At 45.2% G+C, this 26,981-nt stretch overlaps 1 pseudogene; it reads left to right on the forward strand.

The window, feature by feature from the left end:
• Window positions 1–22,132: 22,132 nt before the first annotated feature.
• LOC124727486 lies at window positions 22,133–22,250 on the forward strand (annotated as a pseudogene).
• The last annotated feature ends 4,731 nt before the right edge of the window (window positions 22,251–26,981 follow it).

A 26,981-nucleotide genomic window follows, 5' to 3' on the forward strand; every position in this document is an offset into this window, starting at 1 on the left:
CACTAGAGGTAAGAGTCGGCCGGTGTGGCCGAGCGGTTCTAGGCGCTTCAGTCTGGAACCGCGTGACCGCTACGGTCGCAGGTTCGAATCCTGCCTCGGGCATGGGTGTGTGTGATGTCCTTAGGTTACTTAAGTTTAGGTAGTTCTAGGTTCTGGGGGACTGATGACCTCAGATGTTAAGTCTCGTACTGCTCAGAGCCATTTGAGCCACCTAGAGGTAAGGCAGTTTCATTTATTTGTTAAATGGTTCAAATGGCTCTGAGCACTATGGGACTTCACATCTGAGGTCATCAGTCCCCTAGAACTTAGAACTACTTAAACCTTACTAACCTAAGGACATCACACACATCCATGCTCGAGGCAGGATACGAACGTCCGATTGTAGCGGTCGCGCGGTTCCAGACTGAGTCGCCTAGAACCGCTCGGCCACAGGGGCCGGCATTTATTTGTTATGTGCACAGGGACCAAAGTTGTCAGTTTTGAACAGGGCCAGATGATTCAGTGCCTAAGGCTTTGGCTCTGAGCACTATGGGACTTAACATCTGAGGTCATCAGTCCCCTAGAACTTAGAACTACTTAAACCTAACTAACCTAAGGACGCCACACACATCCATGCCCGAGGCAGGATTCGAATCTGCGATCGTAGCGGTCGCGCGATTCCGGACTGCAGCGCCTAAAACCGCTCGGCCGCACCGGCCGGCTCAGTGCCTAAGGAGCTGAATGTATTTTGCAGTGACTGTACTTCGTCATTGGTATTGGAAGTTGCATTGCCCAATCGATTCGTAAGGTTTGGTAACAATAACTCAGAGTAAGCACAGCACTTGCAGTTACAACACACCACATGACAATTCGAGTTCAGTACCCATTCCAAAGATCAGGCAGACATTCAACGCAATCGTAAAGTTTATTATATCATTATTAAATAAAGTTACAAGTTTTTTAGGGATTTGTGAGAAGAGATGGAGAAAAACTATGGAAAATAATCATGAAAGGGAAGATCGAGGGCAAGAGATGGAGAGCAGGAGCAGCGAGCAGTGAGCAGTTGGACAGAGTAAATCAATAAGATCTCTGGTAGATCACGACGCTCAACAATGAACACAACGATTTGTAGTGATGGAATACGACGTGTGTCCACGTTTCACGTTTATGACGGATTGAACTCCGCTCGGGACACATTCAAAGAGGTGTTTCAATGTCTGTGGAGAAATCGCATCCTATTTTTCCTCCAGAGCCAAACCCAGAGAAAGTAGCGAAGTTGGACGTTGTGGTCTGGAACGAAGTTGACGTTCTGACCCATAGCAAAGATGTTCCATTGGGTTCTGGTTGGGACACTGGACGGGCCAATCTATACTCGTGCTCATAAATTAAGGATAATGCTTATACATGGTGAAACAACGCTCTGGTGGGCGGTTTTCGGGTTTAAATCACCTCGGGGTATGACCATGCGGTGCGTTTGACCAGCGGTCGTCGCTCGATGGCGCTGGCAGCAGTGCACATACGCAGAGGTGGGTTGGTGCATTTCAGAGTATAGTGCAGAGAGTAAGTGTGCATACGTTTTCAGACGTGCTAATGGTAACTGTGTGTTGAAAATGGCTCAAAGAACACATATTGATGACGTTATGATGGGTAGAATACTAGGACGACTGGAGGCTGGTCAAACACAGCAGGTCGTAGCATGGGCCCTCTGTGCGCCACAGAGTGTGATCTCAAGATTATGGCAATGATTCCAACAGACAGAAAACGTGTCCATGCGTTACAGTACTGGACGTCCACAGTGTACAACACCACAAGAAGACCGATATCTCACCTCAGTGTCCGCAGACGGCCACGGAGTATTGCAGGTAGCCTTGCTCAGGCCCTTACTGGAGCCACTGGAACAGTTTTCTCCAGACACACAGTCTGTAGACGACTGAACAGACATGGTTTATTCGTCCGGAGAGCTGCAAATGCGTTCCACTGACCTCTGGTCGCAGGAGAGCCCATAAAGCCTGGTGTCAAGAACAGAGTACATGGTGATTGGAACAGTGGTCTCAGGTTATGTTCATGGACGAGTCCAGGTATATTTGAACAGTGATTCTCGCCGGGATTTCATCTGGCGTGAACCAGGGACCAGATACCAACCCCTTAATGTCCTTGAAAGGGACCTGTATGGAGGTCGTGGTTTCATGGTGTGGGGTGGGATTGTGATTGGTGCAGGTACACCCCTGCATGTCCTTGACAGAGGAACTATAACAGGTCAGGTGTATTGGGACCTCATTTTGCACCAGTATGTTCGCCTTTTCAGGGGTGCAGTGGGTCCCTCCTTCCTCCTGATGGATGATAACGCACGGCCCCACCGAGCTGCCATCGTAGCGGAGTACCTTGAAACAGAAGATACCAGGTGAATGGAGTGGCGTGCCTGTTCTTCAGACCTAAAATCCTCGAGCACGTCTGGGATGCTCTGTGTCGACGTATCGCTGCACGTCTTGAAACCCCTAGAACACTTCAGGAGCTGCAACTGGCCTTGGTGCAAGAATGGGAGGCTATACCACAGCAGCTGCTCGTCCACCTGATCCAGAGTATGCCAACCCATTGTGCGGCCTGTGTACGTGTGTATGGTGATCATATCCCATATTAATGTGGGGGTAGATGCGCAGGAAACAGTGGCGTTTTGTAGCACATGTGTTTCAGGACGGTTTTCTCAACTTATCACTAATACCGTGGACTTACAGATCTGTGTCGTGTGTGTTCCCTATGTGCCTATGCTATTAGCGCCAGTTTTGTGTAGTGCTACGTTGTGTGCCACCACATTCTGCAATTATCCTTAATTTATGAGCATGAGTTACAAACCATCGCCTCATACATGCTCCTTTATGAGAGGGTGCATTGTCATGCTGATACAAAAATCATAATTTCATTACTGTTCCTCAACTGTACACAGTATAGATGCTGTAAAATGTATTCATAGCCTTCCACATTCAGCGCTTTCTTAAGGGCAATGAGGGGGCCACACTCTAACAACTAAAAACACACTATATTCTCCGCTCTCCAGTGTTGGCACTACATGTAATGGCAGGTAACGTTCTCCAGGCATTCCCAGATGCAAATCCTTCCGTAGTATTGCCACAGGGTATAGCGTGAATCATCACTCCAAACTTCTCGTTTCCAGTGATTCACATTTCCGTGGCGTCGATCTTTACACCGAATCACGCATCGCTCAGCACTGACTGGAGAAATGTGCGGCTTATGAGGAGCGTATCACACTCTTTTAAACTCCCTACGCCCAGTCATTGTGCCAGGTGGACTGCTGGTAGCACTTCGGAACTCACGAGTGATTCCTTCCGCTCATTCCATGCGATTTTTCGAAATCAGTCTCCAGTACTCGATGTCTGTTGGGTCTTGGTTTAGCTCTGGTTGTTCCTTCGCGTTTCTACGTCACAGTCACATCACCATCAGTCGACCTGGGCGGTTTTAGAAGGCTTGAAATGTGCCTGATGAATTTATCACCCAGGTGACATCCAATGAGTGGTTCAAAAATGGTTCAAATGGCTCTGAGCACTATGGGACTTAACATCTGAGGTCATCAGTCCCCTAGAACTTAGAACTACTTAAACCTAACTATCCTAAGGACACCACACACATCCGTGCCCGAGGCAGGGTTCGAACCTGCGACCGCAGCGGTCACGCGGTTCCAGACTGAAGCGCCTAGAACCGCTCGGCCACAACGGCCGGCCATTCAATGAGTGGTTCATGTTCTATGTCACTCAGCACTGCTGATCGACTCATGCTGCTGTCAGTGCTCCTCTACTGACGATACAATATTCCCCAACCCTTTTCTTTTTATACTGGCGGGTCCGCATCTCGCATCTAGTGGTCAGCTCCGCATTACTTAGGGATGCCCAGATACTTTCGATCAGGTAGTATACAATATCAGAAGTATCCGGACACCTCCAGAAACATACGTTTCTCATAGTAGATGCATTGTGCTGCCACTTTCTGCCAGGTACTCCATATCAGCGACCTCAGTGGTCATTAGGCGTCGTGAGAGAGCAGAATACGGCGCTCCACGGAACTCACGGACTGCTAACGTGGTCAGGTGATTGCATGTCACTTGTGTCATACGTCTGTACGCGAGATTTCCACACTCCTAAACATCCCTAGGTCCACTGTTTCTGATGTGATAGTGAAGTGGAAACGTGAAGGAACACGTACAGCACAAAAGTGAACAGGCCGACCTCGTCTGTTGACTGAGACCGCCGACAGTTGAAGAGGGTCGTAATGTGTAATAGGCAGACATCTATCCAGACCATCACACAGGAATTCCAAACTGCATCTGGATACACTGCAAGTACTATGACAGGCGGGAGGTGAGAAAACTTGTATTTCATGGTCAAGCGGCTGCTCATAAGCCACACATCACGCCGGTAAATGCCAAATGACGCCTCGCTTGCTGTAAGGAGCGTAAATATTGGAAGATTTCACAGTGGAAATATGTTGTGTGGAGTTATGAATCACGGTACACAATGTGGCAATCCGATGGCTGGGTGTGGGTATGGCGAATGCCAGGTGAAATTCTTCTGCCAGCTTGTGTAGTGCCAAAAGTAAAATTCTAAGGCGGTGATGTTACGGTGTGGTGGTATTTTTCATGGTGGGGCCTTGCACCCCTGCTTGTTTTGCGTGGCACTATGAAAGCACATGCCAACATTGTTGTTTTGCCTGGCACTGTCACAGCACAGGCCAACATTGATGTTTTGAGCACCTTCTAGCTTCCTACTGTTGAAAAGCAATTCGGGCACGGCGATTGCATCTTTAGACACGATCGTGCACCTGTTCATAATGCACGGACTGTGGCGGAGTGGTTACACGACAATAACATCCCTGTAATGGACTGGCTCGCACAGAGTCCTAACCTAAATACTATAGAACACCTTTGGGATGTTTTGGAACGCCGACTTCGTGCTAGGCCTCACCGACCGACATCGATACCTCTCCTCAGTGCAGCACTCCGTGAAGAATGGGCTGCCATTCCCCAAGAAACCTCCCAGCACCTGATTGAACGTATGCCTGCGAGAGTGGAAGCTGTCGTCAAGGCTATGGGGGGCCAACACCATATCAAATTCCAGCATTATCGATGGAGGGTGCCACTAACGTGTAAGTCTCTTATACCATTCTTTTGTACCTGATATCTAATGATACATATTTTAACTTTCCTTAAAAATTACATTTCAACCGACTGTACTATTCTGTTGCATTTCTTATTTAATGTCCAATATTCACTGTTATATGTTAGAATTGAGGTAGCCATTACTTCTCCGTCATTAAGGTTTTGTTTGCTTGCAGGCATACGTCCGCAGAACTGGCACACGTTGAAATGCACGGGTCACGGTACAGCAGCACGCCGCTAGAGAAGTCGAAACAGAACAGTTTTTGGGAGATTACAAGAGTCTGCGTTAATGAACGATCGCCAGAATAACAAATAAAACGTTTGATAATTTGACACGAGAAAATAAGGTTTTGGATGCTGTGAAGAAAGATCGTTGTCCAACGTACAGGGGTATCGTCAGACTTGTTAATCACGCGTTTTGATGAGTCTTAAGTATGTTGTAGACGTACTTGTGCTGGTTACCTAGGTAGCGGCTTTTCACGCGACCTTCCCCAGTTTACGAGAAAATCAATCTTGAGATTTCATTTGTACCTCCTATAACGGTAATGTTAGTTATGCCTCGACTAAGCGAGCGTGGAGCAGTGGTAAATCCTCATGGATAAACATCTGGCTGTAGGAGCTCCTGCCCTGCTTGTGTACTTTATTTTTTCCAATTGTAGTTCTGTCGGACTGAAACTTCATCAAATAGTATATGTGATGCAAAATTATTCAAAAACAATCACCTTCACCTTAGTAATTTCATTAATAAATCAGTAATTACAGGAAACTTTCTTGAGTTAATGTATATCCCGTTTGTTACATAATAGACTACAGAATCGTCTTACTCGCCATCTCTTGCTGTGCTAGAACAGCGTTCCGTATGGCGTTTGTCGCAGAAGCAATCGAAACACAAATTCGTAGAGCACCAGCCATATTTATTAGAAACTTCTGCCTTGTAGGCTCACGGATTTTTCTGAAGCGATGCCGGAAAACACATTTCGTTTCAATTCAAAATGACCGATCTTTCTTCGATCAACGTCGATGTCAACCATGCATATTTGATTATTTCTGTGAAAGCAGGAGTAGTAATTCGATACGGAGCTAAATAATGTATTTTTATAGAATGTTCCCTTGACATGATTTCTCTATTAGTCTTTAGCAAGTCGGGAGTATTTTGAATTTATTTAGTGAAAAATATGACCTGCCTGTAAAAGTAAACATCAAAGGGTTGGCAAATCCTTACCCCCCGCGTTGTAGCCGTTATCCTAAGTCGCTGCGCTGCACCCGATTGGTCGAAACATGTCTAACGTAATGGGTGTAGTAGATAGGCATAAAACTTCAACGTCAATTTTCTCCGAAACCAGAGGCCGTTGCATGAAAAGTCCCTAGAAGGGTACTCATGACGGGTCCCGCTACAACATACCTAAGGCTCATCAAAATCCGTGATTTAACTGCTCTTCCTGTCGCCTTTTTAGTCGCGAAGCATGTAAGATGTGCATGTCATATTGGCTATTACACAATAGTTAACCTCTTACTTTGATATGACGCATGCATATATCTGACAGCAAAAGATGTTGAACCGCTATCTTCTGTTGTGTAGCTACACACTGTATGCCTAAGTGTGGTCAGAAGAAAGAGAGAGAGAGAGAGAGAGAGAGAGAGAGAGAGAGAGAGCTTTTATTATTATTCGAGGTATGTTGGGAATGAGGCGTGGAACTGAATGGTCAGGAACCTTTTATCTGGAATTGTGCTGCTAAATATTTATTTGATGCATATGTGTGATGCTGAGAGAATTTATGGGTTTTGAAAATAGTCTCATGAACAATTGTGATTCAAGGTAAATCTGAAGCTTTGCCTGCTTCCGCATAGTTAGCACTTTGTTGTAAACTTAATCGTCGTACCAAGATTTGATTGAAGCATTTATCTTATGGCTTGCTCACAGCCAGAGAAGTTAATTCTCCTCCCAAAGAAATACATTTTGCGAGAAAAAAGAGATCAATGTGAGTAGCTTAATCTCTTGTGTAAAGTAAAATTTTAAATAGCAATTAATTCGAATTGTTTCTAAAACGAGTCATGTTTGTGTAAAGTTACGCTTGGTCATGATCTTAAAAGTGAAGTTACAAAGTAATTCTGTGCTATAAAGTTGTTTTAGAAAAATCATTTGTAGAATATTGGCACCCAAAAATATTCCCATGCAGGAAATTCTGTGTTGCACTTGTCCGCATTGCACTTGGCGGTACTCACACGTTTGAATATCATTTTTAGGTCACCATTTTTAATTTAGCTTTACAGCGGCGCTGCTTGCTGAGCTCCACTTTCCAGAGAAAATTTTACTTTGCCGAGGGTAAGTGCAAGAACAGTTCACGGCCAGAGTCGTATGGCTACACTATACATTACATAGTTAATCGGTTATTAGGTCAGGTACTTGATATTCAGTTTTGAAGTTATTTTCTTACTGTGCAAAGTACATTTAAGTGAACAGTGTGCTTATCTCTATATGAAACATTTTTCGCATCCTGAATCAGGTGAATTGGCAATGGACTTTTATTAAAATGATGCTGATATTTTATTGAGACAAAATTTAACAGTTCATTTGATGCGACATTTTTATTGATTTTACTTTGGCGTATTTTGAAATGTTGAATATTGGCAACTATGACGTCAGCTAACGAACCGCTGTTAACTCGACTGCGCAATATAGGGCTTGAGAAATCACATTTTTGAGTAATTAAACAACTGGCCATTAAAATTGCTACACCAAGAAGAAATGCAGATGATAAACGGGTATTCATTGGAAAAATATATTATACTAGAACTGACATGTGATTACATTTTGCCGGTCGGAGTGGCCGTGCGGTTCTAGGCGCTACAGTCTGGAGCCGAGCGACCGCTACGGTCGCAGGTTCGAATCCTGCCTCGTGCATGGATGTGTGTGATGTCCTTAGGTTAGTTAGGTTTAATTAGTTCTAAGTTCTAGGCGCTGATGACCTCAGAAGTTAAGTGCTCAGAGCCATTTTTGATTACATTTTCACTCAATTTGGGTGCATAAATCCTGAGAAATCAGTACCCAGAACAAACACCTCTGGCCGTAATAACGGCCTTGATACGCCTGGGCATTGAGTCAAACAGAGCTTGGATGGCGTGTACAGGTACAGCTGCCCATGCAGCTTCAATACGATACCACAGTTCATCAAGAGTAGTGACTGCGGTGTTGTGACGAGCCAGTTGCTCGGCCACCATTGACCAGACGTTTTCAATTGGTGAGAGATCTAGACAATATGCTGGCCAGGGCAGCAGTCGAACATTTTCTGTATCCAGAAAGGCCCGTTCAGGACCTGCAACATGCAGTCGTGGATTATCCTGCTGAAATGGAAGGCTACGCAGGGGTCTAATGAAGGGTATAGCCACGGGTCGCAACACATCTGAAGTGTAACGTCCACTGTTCAAAGTGCCGGCAATGAGAACAAGAGGTGACCGAGACGTGTAACCAGTGGCACCCCATATCATCACGCCGGGTGGTACGCCAGTATGGCGATGACGAATACACGCTTCCAATGTGCGTTCACAGCGATGTCGCCAAACACGGATGCGACAATCATGATGCTGTTAACACAACTTGGATTCATCCGAAAAAATGACGTTTTTCCATTCGTGCACCCAGGTTAGTCGTTGAGTACACCATCGCAGGCTCTCCTGTCCGTGATGCAGCGTCAAGGGTAACCGCAGCCATGGTCTCAGAGCTGATTGTCCATGCTGTTGCGAACGTCGTCCAACTGTTCGTGCAGGTAGTTGTTATCTTGTAAACGTCCCCATCTGTTGACTCAGGGATCGAGACGTGGCTGCACGATCCGTTACAGCCATGCAGATAAGATGCCTGTCATCTCTACTGCTAGTGATACGAGGCCGTTGGGATGCAGCACGGCGTTCCGTATTATCCTCCTGAACCCACAGATTCCATATTCTGCTAACAGTCATTGGATCTGGACCAACGCGAGCAGCAATGTCGCGATACGATAAATCGCAATCGCGATAGGTTACAATCCGAACTTTATCTAAGTCAGAAACGTGACGGTACGCATTTCTCCTCCTTACACGAGGCATCACAACAACATTTCACCAGGCAACGCCGGTCAACTGTTGTTTGTGTATGAGAAATCGGTTGGAAACTTTCCTCATTTCAGCACGTTGTAGGTGTCGCCACCGGCGCCAACCTTGTGTGAATGCTCTGAAAAGCTAATCATTTGCATGTCACAGCATCTTCTTCCTGTCTGTTAAATTTCGCGTCTGAAGCACGCTATCTACGTGGTTAGCAATTTTAATGGCCAGTAGCGTAGTTCCGTGCACTTGCACTCTACACTTCACACACACACACACACACACACACACACACACACACACACACCACGGTGGACTAACGTAGCGACGGGGCAACAGCGAGTGCTGCGCAGCCGGGAGCGGCGGTAAGCCGGCTTAGCCCGTGCGCCACGCCCCTATCTCGTTGCGGCCTCCGCTCTGCGCCGTCGCGGCCTCCGAAAGCAATCATCAGCCAGAGCCCAGTCCTTCGCCTTCTTTCTTCCTCTCGAATCCGTCGTCTTTCACGACTCGAAACAACCCTTTTTTTATCGCCGTATGCAGATTTCACGGTGCCTCTTGTAAGACCCACAGGCGACAGGGAGCCTTAAAGTGCGTTTAAACTTGCCTCGCGAAGCTGTTTCGCGAGATAACTGTCTCGTCCTTTCATTTACACGGAACGGAATATTCCGCGAATCGGTAAGGCATCAGTTTTCGGTGACACAACCACGTGGACACGCTCTGTCGAACCTCCGGCTGATGCAACCGTTTTCGCCGTCATGACGATGCTGTGTTTGAAAAGAGAAAACGAAAGAGGTCGCCGCTGGTGGACTAAGGAATTATTCTGTCGGCATTGCCAATATGGGAACCAGCTTATGAGGGTAATGGCTGTAGAAGCCATAGAAAATACCATCAGGAACATAACTAGAGAGGATTTTAGGTCGTAGCCTTCCACAGCCAATGTCATTTTGGATAAAATAATTTTGGATATTGGGTCGTGCCATTGTAAACTACTAAAACAACTAAACTGTCGACATTTCGAACGACTTGCCATGGTCCCGTTAAGAGCGGTTGTTTTAGAAGTATGCAGTAACACGGCCCAGTACCCAAAATAATTTAGTCCAAAACAGAGAAAATTTTATCTTGTACCACCTGATCGGTCCGAAACTCGTAAAGATGGATACGGAACTGTGACACAGCCATTCCTTGTGACACGTGATTCATGCACAACCGTACAGCATCTGTTAGAAATTTGAAGGAACACGTTATTAGGAAGTTAGAAAGGGCATGTCAAAAAGAATCATTCGATTTGACATGTTTATATTACTGAAATTAATAAACATATACAATGAATTTTATTTTTTGATGAACAGGAAACTCAAAAAGTTTTTTTCATAGCTTTTCATAGGTGCTCAATATGCCCCCTTGAGATGCACGACATATATCAATGCGGTATTCGAATTGTTCCCACACTGTAGCGAGCATGTCTTGAGTTACAGCTTCCACAGCTGTTCTTATGTGATGTCTCAGTTCACTCATTCTTGTTGGTAACGGAGGCACATCAACATAGTCTTTTATAAATCCCAGCAAGAAATAATCACACACAGTCAGGTACGATGACCTTGGAGGCCAGTAATTACTGACCCGCACTGCCCAAAACATAGAACACAGAACGCTTTCTGTTGTCCCGACACCATTTTTACTAGAAATGAAGTGGGCGCACGCTTCTGCTACCTAGTGGGAATCATGTAAAACTCGAGAGCTTACTCTTTCCGGCAGTACGTTGTTCACGCACATATCTCAAATAACATAACAGTTATGATTTTTAAAAAAATCGGATGGCTCTTTTTTATACACCTTGTATGTCTGTATGGTGTGAAAATTGGCAGTTGACCGTAAATAACGGAAAGTGTGAGGTCATCCATAGGAGTCCTAAAAGGAATCCGTTAAACTTTGGTTACAAGAGTCAGTCATATCTAAAAGACGTAAATTGAACAACACACCCAGGAATTACAGTTACTAGCAACTTAAATTGGAAAGAACACATAAAAAATGTTGTGGGAAGGCGAACCACAGACTGCTTTTTATTGGCAGAACACTTAGAAGATGCTACAGATCTACTAAAGAGACGGCTTACACTATGCCTGTCCATCGTCTTTTGGAGTACTGCTCCGCGGCGCAGGATCCTTATTAGGTAGGATTAACGGAACACACCGAGAAAGTTCAAAGAAAAGAAGAAAGTTTTGTATTATCGAGAAATATAGAGAGAGTGTCACGGACACGTTATAGGACTTGAGGAGGACATCACTAAAACAAAGGCGTTTTTCGGTGCGACGGAATCTTCTCACGAAATTTCAATCACAACTTTTTCCTCTTGCGCGAAAATATTTCGTTGATGCCGACCTACATGGGGAGAAACGATCATCATAATAAAATAAGGGAAATCAGAGCTCGCACGGAAAGATATTGGTCTTCGTTTTTTCCTCGAGCTGTTCGAGAGTGGAATAATAGAGAATTATTGTGAAGGTGGTTCGATCAACCCTCTGCCAAGCGCTTAAATGTGATTTTCAGAGTATCCAAATAGATGTAGATGAGACACTGATTCAAGCGCTTTAACACTATGTAAAGGGAAGAAATATCGTTTGTACTTTAACAATATTTCGTGACATGTTTTTACAGCACATGAAGGCTAAAGCTAAATTTACGACTACTGGCCCTGTCAAGCCACTCAGTAATGGCCGACCGCCGTATCATACTCTACCAATGGCCTCATTATGGTTTGGTTTGGAGGGGCGTGGTCTCAGGATACCGCTCTGCCGGTCGTCGACAGCTTCGCAGACTTTGGAGCAGCTGGCATTACGAGGATGAGGCGCCCCATTCCAGACCTCCCACCAAGAAAAAATCTCTGTCAGTACCAGGAACCGAACCCGGGTCCTCCTCCTGGCAGTTAGGCAAGCTGACCACTAAGCTAAGGAAGCGGACTTGAAACAAAAAAAAAGAAAGTTTAGATATTTTAAGCTGAGTCAAGTAACTGTTTTACTGCAGTGCCATCGCTCAGACAAACTTCAGTTCACGCCTTCAGACCATTTTTTCCTCTCAGATCGTCTCTATTGCTGAAGCACTCTGGTCTTGGAATAGCACCCAGCTTCGAACGTAATTGGCAAATCAGTGCAAACCAATGTGCCTAGGTTAAGTCCCGGTCGTGGCACAACTTTTAATTAATCTTTTCAGCTTCTGTCATTGTCGAAGATAAAGGAAACTGTAATTCCATCAGATCAATAGATCACCAACGCCTGAGGTACAGGCAGGATTTCCACATTGCGTAAAAAGCTGGGGTGCTATTTCAGTACTGGGGAGCCTCGGGAATAGTGATGATTTAAGAAGGGGAAAGTGGGTTGTAAGTGAGAAGTAAGTACACTGAAGCGCCAAAGAAACTAGCATAGGCATGAGTATTCAACTAGAGAGATAAGTAAACAGGCAGACTACTACGCAACCCCTATATAAGACAAAAGTGTCTGGCGAAGTCGTTAGGACGGTGACTGCTGCTACAACGGCAGATTATCAAGATTTAAGTGAGTCTGAATGTGGTGTTGTCGTCAGCACAGGAGCGATGGGACACAGCATCTCCAAGACAGCGATGAAGTGGGCATTTTCCCGTACGACTATTTCACGAGTGTACCGTGAATATTAGGATTCCGGCAAAACATCAAATCTCCGACATCGCTGAGACCGGAATAAGATCCTGCAAGAACGGCACCAACGAAGACTGCAGACTCAACAGAACAGTAGTGCAACTCTTCCGCAAGTTGTTCCAGATTTCAAGGCGGGGCCATCAACAAGTGTCAGTGTGCGGAACTTTCAACGAAATATCATTGACATGGGCTTTTGGAGCCGAAGGCCCACTCGTATACCCTTGATGACTGCACGACACAAAGCTTTACATCTCGTCTGGGCCCGTCAACACCGATATTGGACTGTTGATAACTGGAAACACGTTGCCTCGTCGGACGAGTCTCGTTTCAAATTGTATCGAGCGGATTGATGTGTACAGGTATGGAGACAACCTCATGAATCCCTGGACCCTGCATCTCAGCAGGGGACTGTTCAAGCTGGTGGAGGCTCTGTAATGGGTGGGGTGTGTGCAGCTGGAGTGATATGGGACCCCTGATACGTATAGATACGACTCTGACAGGTGACACGTTCGTAAGAATCCTGTCTGATCACATCCATCCATTCATGTCCATTGTCCATTCCGACGGACTTGGGCAATTCCAGCAGGACAATGCGACATCCCACACGTCAGAATAGCTACAGAGTCGCTCCAGGAATATTCTGAGTTTAAATACTTCTGCTGGCCACCATACTCCCCAGACATGAACATTACTGAGCATATCTGAGATGCCTTGCAATATGCTGTTCAAAAGAGATCTCCACCGCCTTTTATTTTGATGGATTTATGGACAGCCCTGTAGGATTCATGGTGTCAATTCCTTCCAGCACTACTTCAGACATTAGTCGAGTCCTTGCCACGTCTTGTTGCGACACCTCTGCTTGCTCGAGGGGCCCTACACCATATAAAGCAGGTGTACCAGTTTCTTTGGCCCTTCAGTGTATTTTCTCGTATAAAACTAAAACGACGAAAATTATGTTTAAATAAATATTCCGTGGGAATAATTGATGAAAACAAAAATAATTGAAGGAAGTCTAGTGACACAAGTTAGAAAAATATTTCCATCCGGCAAAACTGTAAAAGAGGATGATATGCTTGTAATTTGTCTGCACTGGCGTATTTTGATTGTTGCTCATCAACTTCTACAGACTGCAGTGCAGGCTGTGATGAGTGTTGAAAGACTGAGTCAGACCTGTAACCTAGAAGGCTAGATGTCTCATATGGTAATACATCTGCTTGGTTGCATGTTACCGCTATACGACGTGATTAGGGTATGAAGACATTCTTCCCATATAATCTTCAAACAAAACGTTCATAATGGCCCTTTTGACGTACACAAATGTCTGAGCATCATACTGTCTGAACTTATTCCCGACGTTCATCGTATATGTGAAGTGTGGGTCATTCGATACATTAGTCAATGACTGCAAAATATGTAATGATTGACTCAACATATCATCACAGTGCGAATTGTGATGTACTCTCTATCGTTTGCGACACACTTTTGTATTCGGAGTACGGAACGTGTCGTCTTATGACGCGACAGTAGGTGGGGCAGTAAGGAACGAGGTGTCGTTTATAATTTCAGTAGTCCCGTGCTGAGAGGCCGAAATTTACTATTCGCTAATGTGGATGCTTTTCTCCTGGTCCACTGTTCCTAAACAATATTAACAAATGGTTCAAATGACTCTGAGCACTATGGGACTTAACTTCTGAGGTCATCAGTCTCCTAGAACTTAGAACTACTTAAACCTAACTAACCTAAGGACATCCATGCCCGAGGCAGGATTCGAAACTGCGACCGTGGTGGTCGCGCGGTAACAGACTATAGCGCCTAGAACCGCTCGGCTACTCCGGCCGGCAATTCAATTATGGAAACCAAAGCAAACTTCCTCCTGAAAGAGAGCGCTCATGCATGTAACTGATATTTTAGAAAACGTGAAAGTGAATCAAAAAAATATTTGCAGACAGCACCGCACAAGCCGATTTCACTTGGATTCGGGACCCTACTTCTGAATCCACCACACTAAAGTGAACAGATGTTAATTAAGCCTATGTAACTCATGTTAGCGTGTCCTGAAGGCTTTAATCGCTAAAATGTCGTTAACTGGCTTTCAGTTATAACAAATCGCACCAAGAACGACGCGTTTTTGTTAAACATTCATTGTCTAGCTGCCTTGAAACGACATACTTTCATAGCACACTGAGGTTATAATACGAAAAAATTTAAATATGGAAATCCTTTAATCACCAGTATAACATTTCCTACCATTTTATTACAACAAATCATGAAATCAAACAAAGAACGAGGAATTGTAGACAAATCGCCGGCCGGGGTGGCCGAGCGGTTCTAGGCGCTACAGTCTGGAACCGCGTGACCATTACGGTCGCAGGTTCGAATGCTGCCTCGGGCATGGGTGTGTGTAATGTCCTTAGCTTAGTTAGGTTTAAGTAGTTCTAAGTTCTAGGGGACTGATGAAGTCAAAAGTTAAGTCCCATAGTGCTCAGAGCCATTTTTTTTGTAGACAAATCGTTAATCTGCTGGTGATCTGAAACAGCGTATATTCGTAAGACGTATGTTATAATACGAAACCCACAATATATGGATCTCAATTGCAAATGACGTAATCCGTTGTGGCGTCTCCCATATTGCGCTTGTGGCTTACGACGCCACCTTGCATCTCAGTGGCCACTTTTCTCTGCATGTGACGTCTCTAGTTTAGTCTTTCACGCTTCGGAATGCCTTGTAATGTAATATTGCACATTGTGACGTCACAGAACTCGACCAGCTCCGCGGCCACGATTTGTTTCACGTCCCGTTTGAGGACGGTGTTAGTTGGGACAGTGCAGCGTGTGAGCGTAGAAGGAGAAACAATGATTAGGCCGACAATATGCAGGGCGCCGCCCTGAGCAGCCTTAATTTAGTGTCAAATGGTTCAAATGGCTCTAAGCACTATGGGACTTAATATCTGAGGTCATCAGTCCCCTAGACTTAGAACCACTCAAACCTAACTACACTAAGGACAGCACACACATCCATGCCCGAGGCAGGATTCGAACTGCGACCGTAGCAGCAGCGCGGTTCCGGACTGAAGCGCCTAGAACCGCTCGGTTATAGCGCCCGGCTAATTTAGTGTCATTTTTTATTTTTCCACTGTTTGTGACGGCGGTGAAACAACGGAAGATGGTTGGTCACTGATAAACAGACGGCACGATAGCGGCGTAATGTTGGCCGGCTTGGAACCCAGTGGTCGAGATCTAGTGGTTGACGTTCGGATCCAGGACACCACATTGGGAGACTTCAGCATGGTATGGCGGAGGCCAGCAGAGCGCCGTTTCTCGTCCCAACACTCCTGATTTGAGTCCGGCGCGGTGGAAGAACCGAGGCAGTGTAGAGACTGGGTGACAACTGTGGTGTCACCGCCAGACACCACACTTGCTAGGTGGTAGCCTTTAAATCGGCCGCGGTCCGGTAGTATACGTCGGACCCGCGTGTCGCCACTATCAGTGATTGCAGACCGAGCGCCGCCACACGGCAGGTCTAGAGAGACGTCCTAGCACTCGCCCCAGTTGTACAGCCGACTTTGCTAGCGATAGTTCACTGACAAATTACGCTCTCATTTGCCGAGACGATAGTTAGCATAGCCTTCAGCTGCGTCATTTGCTACGACCTAGCAAGGCACCATTATCATTTGCTATTTATCTTGTGATGCATACCTCGCGCCAGCCTGCGTGAGCTTATACGCGTGCCTTTCGGCTTCCTCTCATAGTGGCTTGGCTGTCTTGCCAAGTCACAACAACAACTGCTGCCGGATAGCAGTAACTGGCGTAACGAACCGGCGGCGGCTGTGTGGCCAGCTAGCGGCGCCCTGCACTGTTGTGGCACAAAGGAAGGGCCGTCGTGTTGAAGATGAGCGACGATTATTATGCGGACAATATATCGTGGCAGTTTAGGTGAGGAGTATTTTGAACTATGGTTGCGTAAGATACCGGTAGGGATCGGGCCTGAACTACCACTGCCAACCTCAATAAACAATTGCGCTGTAGCCACTACCAAATGCTTTGTGTACTCCAGTTTGCTTTGCGTTGAATGGGTGAAGAGACTAATCCTGGTGCATAGAGAGATTCGACTGAGACTCTCACCACAAGAAAAGGAATCAGCGATCTTTATGAACGTTATGTCAGTTCTGCTTTCGTTGAAGCACAGAGACCGGACGTAGGATGGCAGCCCCTCGATAGAGTGGCGGTGGTTATTTCCCCGCACCGCCACCCTCCCCTAAATGGCCAGAGATATGCCGCCTGCTACTGGAAGGCTACCATTGCCACAGCCTCCAGTCGGACACGGCGTCTGACATGTGGAACCCAGCTTCAGAACTAGTTTCTGGTGGCACGGGAAATGCGGCGTGGCTCATTGCATCCCATATCAAGCGCCTTACTTTCGATATCTCCATCATGTAACTCTCAGTTCTCCACTCGTCTCTTCCATGTCCTCCACATTTCCTTTCCTTAATTAGTATGCAATCGCAATGTACCTGCTACCTGAGGCTTCCTCGGCGTGTTTGATTGCCTGTGTGCTTCTGGGTGTTCAAGCTAGTTGTTGTTTCCATTTTTTATGCACATCACTTCGACGACCGACAAACTCATCTTCTTCAGTGCTGAGAGTTTTTATGTTATGTGCACTCGCTGTCTGATTCCACCCATTCTGTGAACTATTTGTTAGTCTCGAGCCGCTATTTGCAGTCGATCACAAACTATCCGCAGCTGTTGAAAGGCATGATTTTAGGAAGAGTTCCTCTAACAACTGAAAAAAATTATTGTTTACTGAAATACAACTGGTTTCCCGACCTAAAGCCGCGTCATCAAGTGAAAAACTCTGAAAAGTCATAGGCAAATGCACCGCTCCTAATCAAAATTTACTACTCAGTGAACACTGTCAATACTATGACGAACGAAAGGTAATGAAGAGCTGCTCCATTCATTTACACCAAATTGCAGATAGGTGAAACTTGCAGTTACAGAGCCATGTTTTAAGATTTGCAGTCACCAGTGTGACGGCAAGGCAACCCGGTGTTGGGCAAAGTAAAAGCGGTCCATACGAACGACGAACAGAGTATTTCCAACCATCTCTACTCACACAGATACGGCGCTGCCCAGCTGACGGAGAAAAGTAATGGCTTTCAACGACTGGCGCAGACTAAACACTTGAGCTTACAGTATTCTAAAGTTAGATCAGAGCTGACAGTAGCTACACAACATATTCAGTGTAAAATACAGTTTCAGCAACATCAAGTCCCACAATCACTCTCGTTTAGTACTAACAAACGCTATGATAGGAGAGTAAAGCCTCCAGATGTTTATAGTCTGACCCATACCTGCAGGACATGGCACAGATGTAGAAATAGCCCTATAATGTAGGTAACCGGCTGTGGGGCGTAATATTTGATGTATATTCCAAGATCATAATCCCCGGCAGCTGCGATGGGAAACTGGAAAACTAGTCCGTACTTCCTCCTATTTTGTGTTCTTTCGTTTATCTTTCAGTTAAATTTAAGTATACTTAACAAAATGCCCCAAAGAAGTGATATGGCCCTCTATTGCTGCTGATCTATATTAACGACATAAGAGAAAATCTGGGTAGTCGTCTTAGATTATTTGCAGATAACGCTGTCATTTACCGTCTTGTAAAGTCATCAGATGACCAAAACGAATTGCAATATGAGTTAGATAACATATCTGTGTGGTGCAAAAAGTGGCAGTTGACCCTGAATAAAGAAAAGTGTGAAGTTATTGACATGAGTACTAAAATAAATCCGCTAAATTTCGATTACGTGAAAGGTCACACATATCTGAATGTAAATTCAACTAAATACTTAAGAATTACAATCACAAATAACTTAAATTGGAACGATCACATAGATAATGTTGTGGATAGAGCAAATCAAAGACTGCGATTCATTGGCAGGACACTTAGGTCCAACAGATCTACTAAAGACACTGCTTACACGATACTTGTCCACCCTATTCTACAGTATTGCCGTGCGGTGTCGAATCCGCATCAGGTGAGACTGACGGATGACATCGAAAATGTTCAAAGAAGGGCGGCTAGTTTTGTATTGTGACGAAATAGGGGAGATAGTGTCACAAACATGATAAGTGAATTGGAGTGGCAATCATTAAAACAACAGTTTTGTATTGTGACGAAATAGGGGAGATAGTGTCACAAACATGATAAGTGAATTGGAGTGGCAATCATTAAAACAACGACGTTTTTCGTTGCGACGAGATCTTCTCATGAAATTTTTCTCCTCCGACTGCGAAAACGTTCTGTTGGCAGCCACCTACATAGGGAGAAATGATCATCACGATAAAATAACAGAAATCAGGGCTCGCATAGAAAAATTTAAGTGCTCATTTTTCCCGCGCGCCGTTCGAGAGTGAAACGGAGGAGAGACAACTTGAAGTGGTTCATTGAACCCTCTGCCAGGCACTTTATTGTGAATAGCAGAGTAATCACGTAGATGTAGATGTTTTCATTCAAGCGTATCATTAAAGTACACTATCCAGTCAGAAGTATCCTGACACGTGTTAATAGAGAGCAATAGGGAGTGTGTCCACCCTTCGCCTTTACAACGGCTTAATCTTCTGGGGACGCTTTCAATGAGTTGTCTGAATGTCTGTGGAGGAATGGCAGCCCGTTCTTCCTCAAGAGCCGAAACAGGGAAAGTTAACGATGTTGGACGATGGGATCTGCAGCGACGTCAACGCTCTACCTCATACCAAAGCTGATGCGTTGGGTTCACTGTGGACAGGCCAGTGCGTTTCAGGTGTGATATTGTCCACGAACCATTGCCTCACAGATGCTGCTTAATGATTGAACCGCCATGTGGATACAAAGAATCACTGTATCAGTACTGTTCCTCCACTGTACGCAGTCCACAATGCTGTAAAATCAGTTCGTACTACCGTTTCATTAAGCGCAATAAGGGGACTACACTTTTATCAAGAAAAACACCCTCATAGCGTAACACCACCTCCCCCTACTTCACTGTTGGCACTACACATGATGGCAGGTAACGGTCTGCATGCATTCGCCAAACCCAAACCCTTCCATCGCATTGTCACAGGGCATAACGTGATAAACACTCCAAACCAATCGCCTCCAGTGGTCCAGTGTTCAGCTGTATCGTCGCTCTTTACGCCACCTCGAGCGTCGCTTAACACAGACTGCAGAAATGTGGGGCTCACGAGGAGCTAACCGACCATTGCACCCCATCGTTTCTAACTCTCTGCGCAAAAATCATTGTGCCAGCTGGATTGTTGGTAGCACTTTCGAACTTGATTTCTTGAGGTGATTTCATGCGACATTTTACGAGCACTCTCTACAATGCTCGACGGCCCCTGTCCGATACTGTGTGAAGGTTGCCTCCGATAACAATCTAACCATGTAGAGCACCCGATACGTAACACCACCTCCCCCGTATGTAGCTGTGGCCGTTCCTTCGCGTTCGCACTACACGATCACATCACGAACAGTCGACTTCGTCAGCTTTAGAAGGGTTGAAATGTCCCTGTTTCAACTGTTACTCTCGTGACATCCAATGACTAGTCGACCTTCGAAGTCACTGACCTCTCCTGACAGACCGATTCTCTCATCACTGCTTTTCCACTAGCAACAGAATACTCCCTGCCTCCTTTTATACTGGCAGCTGCACCTCTTGTGGCGTCTAGTGGCCAATTACGCATTGAATACGCCTATACAGATTCTTAAACTTACACACTACTTAATCTGACTTACAGTAAGGACAACACCCACACCCGTGCCCGAGGGAGGACTCGAACCTCCGACGGGAGGCCTATGACCGCGAGGCTACCGCGCGCGGATATTCGAACTGTGATTGCGTCATGATTGTAGGAACTCATTACTGAAACTAAGATTTTACGTTTATGGACTGTATGGTCTGTCATACCGCCTAGACAGCAGACAGTAAAAACATCGCAGCAAATACATAATGTCTCTTGTTTTCAATTGTCATTTTAAAACAGTATTACAGAACCAGATTTTAATTTCTATCCTCCGAATACTAGTCCAGTGGTCAAATTAAAGAGTACGTGGATGTTAAGTGTACATTACTTTTATGCACTTACCTGCCAAATTATTAAAATTTGTTGTAGTCTTCTGGAATAAATGCAGGTAATGCAGGGTCGCCACAACTAAACTTTTTCCACTTGAGAGGGGCCCCATGGCAAACGACTGATCGTAGGATAATGAAACTTTATGCAAACATTTGTAAGGAGTTAACGAATAAGCCATTGCGAGAAACATATTTTAATTTCCATACGAGAGAGTAACATTTATTAAATGCGTACCATGTTTGCATTCTAGATTACAAACGCTCCTCAATGTGGCGGCTCGAAACGCATTATAAATTGCTCTATCGCTGCCCGAAATACTTGAGGTGAGATGTGGGCTACCTCCCACGCTATGCTCTTCTTCGTCTTAACATCACTCTCATCCATGGCAACAGTAGCTTTTTCAATAATTTGTGGCGCAGTTGACCGTCGGCCTCTCCTGGGAGCAATTGCGAAATCGCCTTTTAATTCGAACTTCAGGATCGTGTTCTTCAACCTTAGTGCGGAAGGGGAACCCTTTTGTGGTAAGTTCCTGTGGGACCAAACTGCTGATGTCATCGGTCCCTAGGCTTGCACACTACTTAATGTAACTCAAACTAATTTACGCTAAGGACAACACACACACCCATGCCCAAAGGGGGACTCGAACCTCCGACGGGGAGAGGCCCGCGAGCCGTGGCAAGGCACCCCAGACCGCGCGGCTACCCCGCGTGGCTGGGAAACCCTCCGTATTCCTTTAATGAATCGATACTCGGGAAGAGCAACACCGCTGCTGCTGTCATTTTGATGAATCACCTTTATGAGTAACGCTCTGCACAAACTCGAGATTCATGTTGACTGTAATGGACGTTGATGCTTGTTTCAATGCTACGTCGCCATGCAAATCGTGTAGCGCAGCCTCAATATCATTCCCATAAATCTTGGTACACACACAGTAAATACAGCAGTTCTCCGTCTACACGAGCTCAGGTAGCGAAAGTTTAATTAGAGCCTCGCTTTCCCTTTTTTGCAGTTCGAATGGCATAGTCCAGTGGCTGGAGCCTTTCCCCAGTGGCCAAAAATTTTAAAGTGACAGCCTGTCTACAGCAAAATATAAACAACAGACAGTTGGAATTTTTGCTACTATGAACATTTACGTAGCCAACGGCCTTGACGCAGTGGTAACACCGGTTCCCATCAGATCACCGAAGTTAAGCGCTGTTGGGCTGGGCTAGCACTTGGATGAGTGACCATCCGGTCTGCCGAGCGCTGTTGGCAAGCGGGCTGCACTCGGCCCTTGTGGGGCAAACTGAGGAGCTACTTGATTGAGAAGTAGCGGCTCGGGTCTCGTAAACTGACATACGGGCGGGAGAGCGCTGTGCTGACCACATGCCCCTCAATATCCGCATCCAGTAACGCCTGTGGGCTGAGGATGACACGGCGGCCGGTCGGTACCTTTGGACCTTCATGGCCTGTTCGGGAGGAGTTTAGTTTTATAGTTTTATGAACATTTACGTAAAGATACTAGTTATCGGTCGGTTTTGTAGATTCCCTCATGTTCGTATCCTGGCGCAAAATACCTTTTTCAGTTGTATTCGGCAACTTCGAATAATATCCTCATCCACTGTACCATGATAACAAAAGAAAAAACATCTGGGTCTTAAGACCTACGAAATAAGTTACATTAGAGTAATACGTGAATGCAACTCCAACAACACGGAAATTATGTAAGGAGAAGCTGACGGTAGACGCTGTATTTTAGCTGTATTCGACACACGGCCGAGAATGTGTTTAAAATTCATTTCTGTTGATGAACAACTGTTGCCAGTACGTAACTCAGCTCATTGTGCAACATATATAGGGTGTCCCTCGTAAGTGTTGTCAGGCGTACTTTCTCTGGTGTTTCGGCAGATTGTCCGCAGCTCGAGGTCGTGCGGTAGCGTTCTCGCTTCCCGCGCCGGGGTTCCCGGGTTCGATTCCCGGCGGGGTCAGGGATTTTCTCTGCCTCGTGATGACTGGGTGTTGTGTGATGTCCTTAGGTTTGTTGGGTTTAAGTAGTTCTAAGGTCTAGGGGACTGATGACCATAGATATTAAGTCCCATAGCGCTCAGAGCTACCATTTCGGCAGATTTGTATTTTCAGTGTGAAGCTAGTCTCGGCCCAAACGAATACTGCCCATCACATTCTTTAATGCGCCACGCAGTGCCGACGGAAAGCGACCGTTTGCTTGCTATTACAAACAAAATGATTTTTAAAGGTGGAATATTATGTGCGCATTCCACAGAGCGGCCCCAAATTATTCTAGTACGATATTTGTTTTATCCATATGTATTAACAGGAACAGTAAAAAGCGACGAGTAACCAGTACTACACCAGCGGATGAGCAGCTGTGCTGCGTGGCGTGAGCAGTCAGCACGGGCCAGCGCCCTGCTGTCCCTGTTAGAATACTGGCTACTCATTGTTTTTGACTGTCCCTGTTAATACATACGGATAAAACAAATATCGTGCTAGACTAATTTGGGACCGCTCTGTGGAATGGGCACATAATATTCCGCTTTTAAAAAACATTTTATTGCTTATGGGAAGCAAACCGACGCTTTCCGTCGACGCTGGGTACTGTATGAAAGACTTGAGCAGTATTCGTTTGAGCTGACTCCAGCTGCACAGTGAAAAACTCAAATTTCAAACATATACCGAAACACGAGACAAAATGCGCCTGAAGGTTGTTATTCCTTGTACCTTTCTCAATATTGCGCTACTGAATCCGATGCCGTGTCCATGATCTCCATTCATCTTAAAAACTCGCTAATAAAGCCAGCACAACTAACTCAATCCATTTTCACAGAGTACTTCGCGCACTACGGTTGTGCTTGGCGTGCCAGATACAGCCGACAGCTGCCGCTGGAGGGCGCTGATAACGCAGATCACGTTAAGTAGCATGTCCCGTGTGACATTACTGTGCTTTAAAACCAACCACACCAGTAGCTATTCCCGTTCTGCGTCCACTTGTAGCCAAACAAGCGCTGTAGCGTCTGAAAGATACAGAGGCGAGCGGGTGTGCCGGGACTTACCCCAGTTCACTGCCAGTAGCGCCACATAGTGCACAAGTATCGCACCATTGTTAAGAACAAAATTAAAAGTTTAAGTTGCTTTTTCAAATTTTGTCAACATATACTTTAATATAATAATGTTCAAGTCTCAGATTAATTAGGCCAATATTTTACCTAAATACATCGTTTTAAGAAAAAACATAAGTGGCGCTAAATAATAAAGCTGGAAAGCCAGAAATTGGTCATAATGTGGAGATGTATGTCAAAATTAACTGGTGCAAGTCACAACGTGATTAAACAAAAATTGTGGTCAGAATCCATGTTTTTAAGAAAAACTGAAGGCGCTAAATATTAGACTTAGAAGTGTGAAAATTTGTATGACGCTTCATTTCAACATAAAAATGAAAACTACGAGACCGCATTAAGCTACCTCCAATAATTTTCGAGTAATTTAATGGAAACTAAATTGGGAACTAAAAGTCCTGATTTGTACTAGGTTAAGTATCTGCTATATTAAAGCTAGAGAATTTTGACTGCAACACTTGATAAAACTTATTAAATGATAGAGCTATAACAAGTTTTCAGACCGTGATGTTAATCTTAAAGTTCAGAGGTAATGTTCTACTTTTAGTTCAAAATGGTTCAAATGACTCTGAGCACTATGCGACTTAACTTCTGAGGTCATCAGTCACCTAGAACCTAGAACTAATTAAACCTAACTAACCACTAACCTAAGGACATCACACACATCCATGCCCGAGGCAGGATTCGAACCTGCGACCGTAGCGGTCGCTCGATTCCAGACTGCACCGCCTAGAACTGCACAGCCACTCCGGCCGGCTGTCAGTTCCGCTCTAAAATATTCTAGAAGGCAAAGTTTTTATGCAAGCGAGCTGAAAATTCTTCTGTGATTTCAACCAACTTACCTACATGCGTGCAAAAATTATGAATATTCTAAATCAATTCATAACATTGTTATTAAATATTGTATGTACGAGAAAGCGGCCCTTTAGAGACTGCTGTCGTGTGCATAGAGCGGATGACAGCCGGTGTTCCCTTGGTCGTCCGCTGCGCCACGTGTATAGATTCAGCCCGACAGGCAAGATTAGGTTTCACTTCGCACTCGGCCACTGTCGGTCAGTAAAAACGCCAGAGTGCGCACCGCCCCGGATGACGTCAGAGACAGGCTGTGATTAAATGCTTATTTTCAGTAATAATAGATAGTGAACTCGCGAGGACTGTGCATCGTCCTGGATCGCTTAGATTTCGTAGAAGTAGCTGTTATTGTCCAGCCCGTGATATTTACAGATCCGCGTGGCAAGTGATGACAATTATTTTCCACTTTTGTGGCGAGCATTTATTTTGAGTATCAGTAGTCAGAGTGAAAGACAATTTGGTAGGAACTTACCGCAGAGGTCACCTCGGAACTGCTCATACTGCTGTTTAAGATAAAGAGATTTACTGTCAATTTAAACATAATGAATGTGAACATGTTGTGCGTGTGAAACTTTACCAAAAATATGTGTGTTAATGGGAACTCTAAATCTTCATTTATAATCATAGTGCTGATCCCGCAAAGAAAATAGAGAACAGAAACACTTATTTCAGTGGGCTGGACAAGAATGTGGACTTGCAGACTTTCTGGCTGACCGCAAAAATAGCTGCCAAAAAAATGGTTCAAATGGCTCTGAGCACTATGTGACTTAACTGCTGAGGTCATCAGTCCCCTAGAACTTAGAACTACTTAAACCTAACTAAGCTAAGGACATCGCACACATCCATGCCCGAGGCAGGATTCGAACCTGCGACCGTAGCTGTCTCACGGTTCCAGACTGTAGCGCCTAGAACCGCTCGGCCACCTCGGCCGGCCTTCCTCTGCAGCTTTCACGTTCCGTCTGACGAAGGAACCTCCCCATCGCACCCCCCTCAGATTTAGTTATAAGTTGGCACAGTAGATAGGCCTTGATAAACTGAATACAGATCGATTGAGAAAACAGGAAGAAGTTGTGTGGAACTGTGAAAAAATAAGCAAAAGATACAAACTGAGTAGTCCATGGGCCAAATAAGCAACATAATGGACAATGTAAGATTAGGAGCGCCGTGGTCCCGTGGTAGCGTGAGCAGCTGCAGACCGGAAGGTCCTGGGTTCAAGTATTCCCTTAAATGATAATTTTACTTTCTTTATTTTTGCATAGTTACTATCTGTCCGTTCGTTCATTGACATCTCTGTTCACTGTAATCAGTTTAGTGTCTGTGTTTTGCGACCGCATCGCAAAACCGTGAGATTAGTAGATGAAAGGACGTGCCTCTCCAATGGGAACAGAAAACATTTGATCGCAAGGTCATAGGTGAACCGATTCCTCCACAGGAAAACACATCTGATATATTCTATACGACACTGGTGACGGCATGTGCGTCACATGACAGGAATATGTTGTCGACCCACCTAACTTGTACACTTGGCGAATGGGTAAAAAGATTCTTCTACCTTGCCCGATTTAGGTTTTCTTGTGGATGTGATAATCACTCCCAAAAAAGTGATGAAAACATAAGAGTTTGTCACATAAACTGAAAATACAAAATTACACTTTTCATTCGATGGAAGATTTGAACGAAGGACCTTTCGTTCCGCAGCTGCTCACGTTACCACGAGACTACGGCGCTCCTGCGTTGCCATCGTCCATAATGTTGCCTATCTTTCCTTGAACTACTCAGTTTGTATATTTTGCTTATTTTTTCACAGTTCCACACAACTTCTTCCTGTTTTCTCAATTGATCTGTGTTCAGTTTTTCAAGGCTTATCCACTGTGCCAACTTATAACTAAATCTGAGAGGGGTGCGATGGGGAGGTTCCCTTGTGAGGATGGCTTTAACTTTCTCGTCACCTGATTCATCTGCTGTGAAGAACAGAAAGGAACGGAGAAGCAAGTGTTGTAGGACCTACTGTGACACCTGCAAA

The sequence above is a fragment of the Schistocerca piceifrons genome, chromosome 1 (genome assembly GCF_021461385.2).
Source record: "Schistocerca piceifrons isolate TAMUIC-IGC-003096 chromosome 1, iqSchPice1.1, whole genome shotgun sequence".
Lineage (NCBI taxonomy): Eukaryota > Metazoa > Arthropoda > Insecta > Orthoptera > Acrididae > Schistocerca > Schistocerca piceifrons.